A 10,053-nucleotide genomic window follows, 5' to 3' on the forward strand; every position below is an offset into this window, starting at 1 on the left:
TGCAGTATATGAGCCACAAGCATAGTTATATCAAAAGGAACTCACCATTTTGTTTGCTAATCAATTGAAAAATATATAAATAAATAAATAAATAAATAAATAAATAAATAAATAAAAAAATCAAACTACGCAATTCCGTGTACAATCATATCAGGAAGATTTGTCATTGTCTGCACAAACAGCTATATCTTTAGGTAGGACATTATGTCTTTGAATTTGTCCTAAACAAACCTTCAACAGGATTTATGTTTTACCAGCCTTGTCTCTTCATTTATACATTGGTTAATTGCATATTAGTAGGCTACATAATAATTATAGCTACAATACATACGTTGCATGAGATAGAAACATAGGCTTTTTCTCAATAAGCGTTCTTAAAGAGCCCCTATTAGGCATCATAAAAGGTCAAACTTTGGTATTAGGAGTCTCTAACAGGCTGATATTCATGCAAGGTCAAAAAACACTTTTTAATTGTCTTATAATATGCATTTATTTTTACTAATTATTCCAATGACTCCCACATGATTTGTTCAGCGATTCATTAGTTCCCAAGCCCCTTCTTTGCGTGAGGCTAATCTGCACTGATTGGCTCAATGACCCAGTCTATTGTGATTGGTCAATTGTGTTCAGCGCGGGACAGAGAGAAACGCCGACTACAGTGTAATAACAACGACAGAAATTTAGTATTAATGCACACAGTGGTAAAAGTAAAACGATTTAGAAAATTGACCATGCTGTGCATGAGTATGAACAGCTGATGGTGGCTGTAGCAAAGACAAATGGCAGAGGATCGCAAGTTCAGAAATGCATTTAAATTGGTAAAGGAAGACGTATGCGTTTTCAATGTGGTTTTTGATGCAATGCGTGAATAGACCCATAAAGATTCACCTAGGAAATACAGTGAAAGCACTTATATTTAAAAGATATGTGATTACAAGCCGCACGGAGCGATTACAAATTACAAAACACAATTAAATATTTTGCAAATTACAGAAAACAAGGCAAACATTTTAATCATACTTACATGATCTGGAGGAAGAAGAAGCTGGTACATATGAACTGTAACAGTTACTGACAAAGTCATTTGTCAAAGTCTTAATAAGTCCTATACATAATAGTCTCTGCTGCTCCTTTCTTTAATAGTAAACAGCTGACGAGTCCTGCGTTCCAGCATAGGTTATTGTATCAATCATCAGAAAAATGACAGGAACAAACACAGCACTAGGTTGGCTATACTGTGGTATTGTTGTGAAAATTAACTTTAACCGTTTATTCCCCACAACCGAATCTCTATCTGTAAGTGATCATCATCTTTGTGTCATGATCAGTCCTGTCATTCCCTGTGCACCGCTAGTGTCTAAAGGGAAAGACGTGTTCAAGTTTCACCAGAACCAGCACTTTATATTTGGTGATGTAGCGTATCGACGTTGATGCATTCAGTTAAAATATTCCAACCCAACTTGATTCATTCATTCAAGTCTGAGTAGACTATTTTGTTTAAGAGTCAATAGTTTTAAAATGGTGCACTTTCAGATTTAAACCTCAGCAGAATGTTTTCATTCGCTTACCTTCGCTGAAAGGTATTTTTTAAAAACTCATAATATAGGGGCTTATGCTGGGTTCCACACAATTGTTTTGTGTTGAGACAACATAAAGAAATTATGTTAACTTATTAGTTTTTTACAAATTTAAGTTGATTGAACAAAAAAACAAATAAGTTGTCCCAAAAAACTTTAATTTAATTTTAAATATAGTTTGAACAACGTATAATCTCAGTGTAACTTCATCATTAGCCGCTAAGGGTTAGTTCCAAAACTCAAGGCCGTAAGAAATGAGGATGCATAAAACAACCCAGATGTGTTCTCGATATCAAGGATGCATCAAATGCAGACTTGAGTACTGTACTCACTCTAGAATCCCAGAAGTCAATGCAGCTAAATAAAGGAGGTGGAAAGTTCAGAGATTTAACTTATTTATATCAAGAGTTTTTAAGTTTGTTCTTTCAAGGTCCGTTGGTAAGACTAGGCTCCAAAAGAATGCAAGCCTGTTCCTTGCATTGTTGGAATTGAGAAACAATCTCACTTTTACAAGAGTGGCCATCACTGAGAGTGGAAGTCACACTGCACTTTTTACCCCATAGACTTCTATTCATATGCAAACAAATACCAGTGACTGGAAACACAAGCTTGAATGACAAGTTTAGCAGTTTAAGCTTGGTAAACTCAAGTTGTAAATATCAAGCTTGGTGACCCTTCTGACCTGGGAAATCTCATCACATTAGATCAAAACATCTCAGTGTACAGAAATTTAAAATGTTGACCATTTGGTCACTTTTAAAAATGTATAATCTTTTTTTTTATTCCTGCCCCTTTACGTAGCACCTAAGACAGAATTTTGCATCAAACTCCAGTGTAACCACGGCATTAGGCTGGTGGCATGACTGTTAAAGGGTCACGAAACACCAAAACACATTTTTTGAGCTGTTGACAGTCGTACATGTGTCCCACACTGCTATAAACACTAATAGGACACATATATTACACTAAAAAGTGAAAATTGGTTGTTTTTGCATTATTTTGAGCAAATTCGTACTTCCGGTTTGAAATTATTTTTTTAAGCTGCGTCACGACCATGAGATCTTAGCGTGTACTCTAGCGTGTAGACTGGACGTCTGTACAGGGGCACCCTGTATTACATCTCTGGGTGTGTTGCATTCATTCATGAGTAAGGATTGGTTTAAACCAATCAGCGCACGCCCTTATGTATGTGCTGCAACTTCATTAATATGCATGCTAGCTTTCTTAGGCTGTACCTGAAACAGAGCTCAGACGGGAGAGAGACAACAAAAGTTGTGGGAAAAGAATAAAAATTGTTTGGCGATACGGGTCGTCAGTGTTGCTTTATAATATGAAGATTTTGTTTCATTTTCTCTCTATGAGAGTGCTGCTGGACTCACGCGCAGCTGAAATGCGTTTGTTTAGAACATTTATTACTCGAGAGCATTTCTCATCAATGGTGAGATCCGGATTTGCTGCTCGTCTCCTTTAAAAAAAAGACGCAGCTCCAGTGTGTGTTGATTATCCTGTCTACAGATTCGGTAAGTTTGTGCAATCAGTATCCCTTTCTTTGTTCATTCAGATGGCAAAGTTATAGTTTGTATGGTCAGCAGTACTCTTTCAGTGTTTAAAGACAAACTTTAGTCAAAATGATTTCTAAGTTACTTAGTTTACAGTACGTTGATATCACTACAATATTGAAAGATCCGCTGTAAATGCTGCTTTGTTTTTTCCTCGGTCAGAAGTGCATGCACAATCCTCCTTACAAAGTTTCAAATATTTGGGCATAAATGTCACAAAGAGCTTTTCGGACTTATTTGACCTCAACTTTGTCCCATTAGTGAATAATCTTACACAGGATTTTAATCGATGGTCTCTCCTCCCCTTATCTTTGATCGGTAGGGTTAACTGTATTAAGATGAATGTACTTCCTAGATTTCTTTACTTATTTCAATGTATTCCTATTTTTATTCCAAAATCTTTTTTTGTTTCACTTGATTGCTCTATTTCTAGTTTTCTTTGGAACAGAAAAACCCCAAAGATTCGTAAAAGTATTCTTCAAAGAACAAAACAATTGGGTGGTCTAGCTCTTCCAAATTTCCAAATATATTACTGGGCAGCAAATATACGCTCTACTCTATATTGGCTACATTCAGGCAAATTAGCGAATCCCCCCTCTTGGCTGCACATTGAGTCTGTCTCGTGCAATAAGTCGTCCTCTTTGGCTGCTCTTTTATGCCTCCCACATACAATGACCCCAATTAAATATTCAAATAATATAATTGTAAAAAACAGTCTCAAAATTTGGACCCAATTTTTGCGCCATTTTGGTTTTCATAATATCTCTTTATTATCCCCAATACACTCCAATCCTCTGTTTTACCCTTCTATCTTGGACAGTGCTTATGCCTCATGGAGAGATCTTGGATTGGCTTCTTTTGGTGATCTTTACATTGACGGTGTTTTTGCCTCTTTTGGTCAGTTGGCCTCTCAATTTAATGTCCCTAAATCCAATTTTTTCAGATACTTACAAACTCGAGATTTTGTGCGCAAAAAATTTGTTAACTTTCCAAATGCACCGCCAACTTCAGATCTAGACACAATACTGGGCATAGATCCCTGTGCTAAAGGTTCAATTTCTAAATTATTTAATATAATTGTTAATCTTCAATTTTCTTCTGATAACTTACGGACCACCTGGTCTCAAGACATGGGAATTGAGATTACAGAGGAGACATGGAAAGCGGTCTTGAACAGGGTTAACTCCTCCTCAATCTGTGCACGTCACAGGCTTATACAATGCAAGGTAGTGCATAGAGCTCATTGGTCCAAAAGCAGGCTAGCTCGCATCAATCCGTCTATAGACCCTGAGTGCGACAGGTGTCATTCTGGTACAGCTACTTTATTTCATATGTTTTGGTCCTGTCCTTCCCTGCTTTCCTTTTGGAGACAAATATTTATCTCGCTATCAGCTATTACCACTGTTGATATCCCACCATGTCCAATTATTGGTTTATTTGGGGTTCTTCCGCCCGACCACACTTTACCCTCTCATTTTGTAGACTTTGTAGCTTTCTTAACTCTTCTGGCTAGGCGATTAATTCTTCTGAACTGGAAGAGCCCACACCCTCCTTCTCACTCTTGTTGGATAAGAAATGTTCTTTATTTTATGAAATTAGAAAAAATTAGGTACTCTCTTCACCGAACTAGCACTATTTTTATTAATTTATGGGAACCCCTTCGCAAATATGTCCAAACTCTTCAGCTTGACCCTGCTCCTTCTGATTGAGTCCCCACCCCCTAATGCCCAGCTTTTATGGGAAACTACTTCTGGTCAACACATTGTAGACTTGTTTTTTATGTATATAAGATTGCACTAGTGTTGTTGTTTTTTATTTTATTTATCTATTTATTTTTATTATCATATTTTTATTTATTACTGTTTATTTATTTTTATTATTACTATTTGCTCAAAATACTCTTCAGTATATTTGCATATTGTTACATGATTATGTCTTTGTAAATTTTTGTAATGTTTCATAATGTATAAATAAAACATTAATAAAAAAAAAAAAAAAAAAAAAAAAAGAAGTGCATGCACAAATGGCAACTCCCATTTTTATTCAAACCCTGCCCATTTTCCCACCACCGACACTCCCACCCAAACAGAGCGAGACACACCCACTTTCCTCACTTTTTCCAAACTATAGGTGTGAAAACACCCTGCTGAAAATGAGGGTTTCATGGCCCTTTAACGATTGTCACGTGAGCCACATCAGTCTTGCGATTAACATCTGTTGATCCTTGAACATCTTTCCTATTTGAAATTTTTTTTCTTACCTAAACCACTTATCATGAAGCGTTTTATGTGCTATAAATGCATTAACCAATCAACCATTTAGATCCCTTTTACCTCATAATTATGGCCAAAAATGTAGTCCAAATGACTATGTGTAGGACAGAATATAAAAGAGAAGTGATATTGTTATTGTAACTGTAACCTCAATCCACCCCATGATGTTGTGCCTTTCTCATTCACTCTCACACACATTCGTACATGTACACACGTACGCACAGAGCAAGTCACAATATGTAGCAGAGAAAACGAGAACCAATATCCTCCATCTTGAAATTGAATCAGCCATTTTTGAATTAACCAGAGAGGATATTATTTTTGTGTCCCACATTAAATTAAATAATTTGTCAACATTAGAGGTCACAGCACATAAGCTCAGGTAAATAGCTTTTTTATGTATTATTTTCATTCTTTTTTCTATTATGTTTTCATTTAAACTTAGTTTAATTTCATAGGAAAAATTTTAAATAAATGCATTTTTAAACTTTCAAATCCATTTGTAGGAGGCTAATACAAAGACAACTTTTCTCAAACACTATGCCAATTCATCACGAATGTCCAACTGCATCCAAGTGTCAACAGTGTCAGGAAAACAACATTAGAGGGCTCAAGAGCTTGTCTAATTTCTTAAGTGGCTTAAATGGATTTACTTGCAATAGAACAATAGCAGCAGAACAATCTGATTGCCCCACTTTAGTTACTTTCTTCTTTTGATCTAATAGCTTTTCTGATTCCAATTACACTTTAGCTGTTGTTAATTTAATTAGATGTGTTTACTAAGAAGTTAAACCCCGTAGACCTTGATACATTCTGTGCTATCAGTTCTTGTTATTAATAACACATCAAGTCACGTGCTTTGCCAAGGAAAATTGAATGCTGCTGTGTTGAATTTCCTCGTTGTAATCAATTTTCATTTTGAGTACTGTTGATTCTGAAATCACAACAATCTTGGCTGTTTTCAGAAATTAGCTAACTTTTTTGTAAATGTAGTACTTAATTGTAGTACACCTCCTATTATATTGAACTTTGTTCTTTGTTAAAATTTATTAAAAAAAAACATGTTCTCAGCCAAATTCTGTCAATTAAATGTAAACTAAACACTAGTGTGTCTCGTGTGTAATGAGGCACACATACCACAAGGTGAGAACTCGATGTTTAAGCTGTTAATTTTGATGTAGATTGAACACTTTTCTATTGTTCTTCTGACTTAACAATTGCCAATACTGAACTCCACTCAGATTCAAGTCCGCTGTCTGTACAGTGGGTTCACGGGGCATTGAGGGTGCTTTTTTCAGCCTGATCTGTGTGCACTTCTGCCCTCACCTCCCTCAATATTGCCCAGGTACTGGGCGCAGCCACATGAAGGGGTAAGCCAAGACCCCCATTCAAGGTGTGGTTATCTGCATTTCTCAAAGCCGGAGCCCACAACATCACGGCGGGCCAAGCTGCATAATGATACCAAGCCGCAAGCCAGTACTAAGTGCAATCGCTGGCTTATCCTGGTGGATACACACTAAACCTAAAAAGCTCACTTTCCTAGTGCACCCATATGCCAGGTGGACCTATTCGTTGGCACTCTTTGCATTCTCGGCTATTTTGGTGATTGGTTTATTTTAGCACGATATCAGGATTAGTTGATTATGCACAGGAACCTGGTGCTCTCATGGCAGCTTATATTTCCAGGAGAACTGAGACTCCACCCTGGTGCAGTCCAGCTCATATGGGAACGATTCAGAGAAACCCAGGTCATCCTGTTGGCTTCTCTCAAAACCACCCATTGACATTGTTGTTTTATCACTGCCTGAGGCCCCTTCTCCAGGGATGCGCTGGCTCTCAGTTGTCCCGAGGACTTGCAATATGCAATGTGCATTTTGCCCAGTAAGCCTGTTTCCACAGACCTTGTGCAAGGTCAGGGAAAACAAGGAGCAGGTCTTGCATGATGCGCCTCCATATCCCAACCCTTTTCACGATGGTCCCTCCTTGATATCCTATAAGCCCATTAAGTTGTCTGGTATGTCTGCTTGGTCAATTCACATTTTGAAGATCAGGTAGCTTCGCATGATCCCCGCCTGGTGATTCCATATGTGTCAGTCAGCCACAGTGAAGTTTCCTTTTCTCAAGTGGTCACCTGTGTCCTCCCTAACAACTCACCATCTTTATCATATGTAGTGCTTCTTCTGAAAATGGTAAGCCCCTTGTACATATTACATATTGTTCCAATGTCCCCTACATTTGTGTAGCAGGTGCCCTCCTCAACATCGTTACCCTTCAGAATGGGCACATTTTTCATTGTTACCCCCAGGGATCGAAGACCGCGTATACGCAATTTGAGGCATCTTTTGAGGCATCTTCTCCTGATAACGCCGAAAATAACTTAAAATACACTTTTAGTTTAGATTGTACAGAAAAAACAATACATAAATCAAATCTGTTAGGTTTCTATTTTTTGTTGTGTACACTCACAATGACAGCAAACATGTGCTTTTGCAAAAAAAGGAAACAGTAGGCACTTTTCCTTTTCATTCTCTGCAAACTGTTTTTAGAAACACGACAGTTAAATGCCATAAATCTTAGCGAAAACAAAACACACAGTCATGAAATATGTATCTATAGAAAGCTTAAAGTGTCTACTTTTAAATGTGTGAGTGCATTTTTAAAAAACATATATTGTTTGATAAAGTAATCAGTATGAAACCAACACTATGTCTAGTTTCTCAGTTTGAACTCATTAGTGTTAATGCTACCACAAAGCTTTGTTATTACAATCGTCTGCATAAGACGGGTGCAACATGTAGACTGTTGTCAGTGAGCGCGCTGTTCATATGGAAATTAACTGAGGTAAGCCAGGTAATAATGTACACGCCCGAGACATGGCATAAAATGACAAGCTTTATCATAGAAACCTAATTTATCTGCTCACTGAATGATGGCATGCTACATGAGTGAAGCACTTCGGATAGTACTGAACAGCGACAAAGAATTTACTTTCTCCTTCAAGAATTCACACTTAGCTGATGATTGATAGTAAAGCTAGTTTGGCGTGCTGTCCCAGGAGAGAGCCCTGGAATCCCTCCCGTTGCAAGGCGAGAGAGCAGTTTGAGCTCAGGTAAATCTCGATGACTCCCCTTCTTGCTTGTTGTAGCTAAGTGTCAGATATGTAAACTGAAAGGTGTACTCAGAGGTTTGCTAATGTATTTTGATTAATTGTTTAGAGGGCTTGTTTTTGAACTGTGAGAGGAAACCGGAGGACCAGGAGAAAACCCACGCGACCACGGGGAGAACGAGCAAACTCCGCACAGAAATGGCGTCTGGTTTGGAAATGAATTAAACCAGGGGCAATCTTGCTGTGAGGCAACATCGCTAATCACTGGCCACCGTGACGCCCGTTTGAAAGGAGGGAAAATAGGGTTGGGGGGGGGGGGGGGGGGGTTTCTTCGAGACGAAGATATTGAGATGAGAAAAGTCTGGTTATTTATAGTGAGTTAAGGATCGTCTGATAGGATAATCAGTCATTAGCTAAAGTTGGAACAGCTGTGAACAATCATAAGCACGTGATCCTCTCGAAATTTGTTTATGAATAAACTTCACTTCAAGAGTTCACACTTAGCTGATGATTGATAGTAAAGCTAGTTTGGCGTGCTGTCCCGGGAGACAGCCCTGGGCTCCCTCCCGTTGCAAGGCGAGAGGAGAGTTTGAGCTCAGGTAGATCTCGATGACTCCCAAAAGAAGCCTTTTACGCACGGGACAGCAGCCGCGTATCGAAGAAAACCCCCAAGAGGCATAAGACAATGCTATATCTGGCTGCTGGATATAACTTTGTGGAAGGAGATAGAGGAGAGATGGTCTGCTAGAGCAGAGTTTAGAAAGCGACTCCGGGGAGTCTAGGCAGTGGCGTGGGCGGGGCTGGGAGTGACTCCTGCGGGAGTCGAGACTCTGGGGGGCTCCTGCGGGAGCCAGAGCCGGGGTGGGCGGGGATTCCATGGGAGTCAGGAAGGGTTTTTGGGTAGTGTTGACACCGGCGGAAAAGGGGTGTGAGTTAGAGGGGAGGGGGTAGGAACTCCTGTGGAGTAGAAGCTAGGGGGACTCCGTGGGAGTCTGAACTAAGGGAGTGATGGCCTATGCGGAAAGAAGAAAAGAATAGTGGATGACTCAACACTAGAAGAAAGAAAGATAGCATTAAACTTATGCTGAAGGAAGAAAATTAGCGGAGGAACTCAACGTTGTGAAAGGAGGGGGAGAGGGGGGAGAAGTGGGAGTAAAGGTTTGGGGGGGTAGCAGAAGCGCTCTGCGCTTTAATAAAGAAAAGAAGGGGCGCATAGATGCAGGAAGGGAGATAGAAAGAGGGACGGAGGAACTCAACGTCAGAAAGAAGAAAAGTTAGGAGAGATTTTATTATTTTTTTTTTCCTTTAGTGGCCGGGGAGGGGAAGTGATTGACCCCTGCGGGAGTGGAAGCTCAGGGCAACTCCTGCGGGAGTTAGAGCTGCGGGGGCGATACTCTTGCTGGAGTCTGGGAGAAGGGGGGGGGCTGGTGAAGACTCTAGCGAGAGGTGGCCGTGATTCCTGCGGGAATCGAAGCTCGTTTTAGTCACTCCCGCGGGAGTTAGAGCTGGGGAATTATGGCCTAAGGAAAAGAGAGAGT

The 10,053-nt window shown here is 39.4% G+C and overlaps 1 long non-coding RNA gene across 1 annotated transcript; it reads left to right on the plus strand.

Moving 5' to 3' along the window:
- The first annotated feature begins 1,085 nt into the window (after positions 1-1,085).
- Positions 1,086-9,534, plus strand: LOC147839764 (uncharacterized). Its single transcript, XR_015515070.1, has 2 exons — positions 1,086-3,511; positions 5,146-9,534. It is a non-coding gene; the product is annotated as an uncharacterized LOC147839764 (long non-coding RNA).
- The last annotated feature ends 519 nt before the right edge of the window (positions 9,535-10,053 follow it).

The sequence above is a fragment of the Danio rerio genome, chromosome 18 (genome assembly GCF_052040795.2).
Source record: "Danio rerio strain M-AB ecotype USA chromosome 18, GRCz13ab, whole genome shotgun sequence".
Lineage (NCBI taxonomy): Eukaryota > Metazoa > Chordata > Actinopteri > Cypriniformes > Danionidae > Danio > Danio rerio.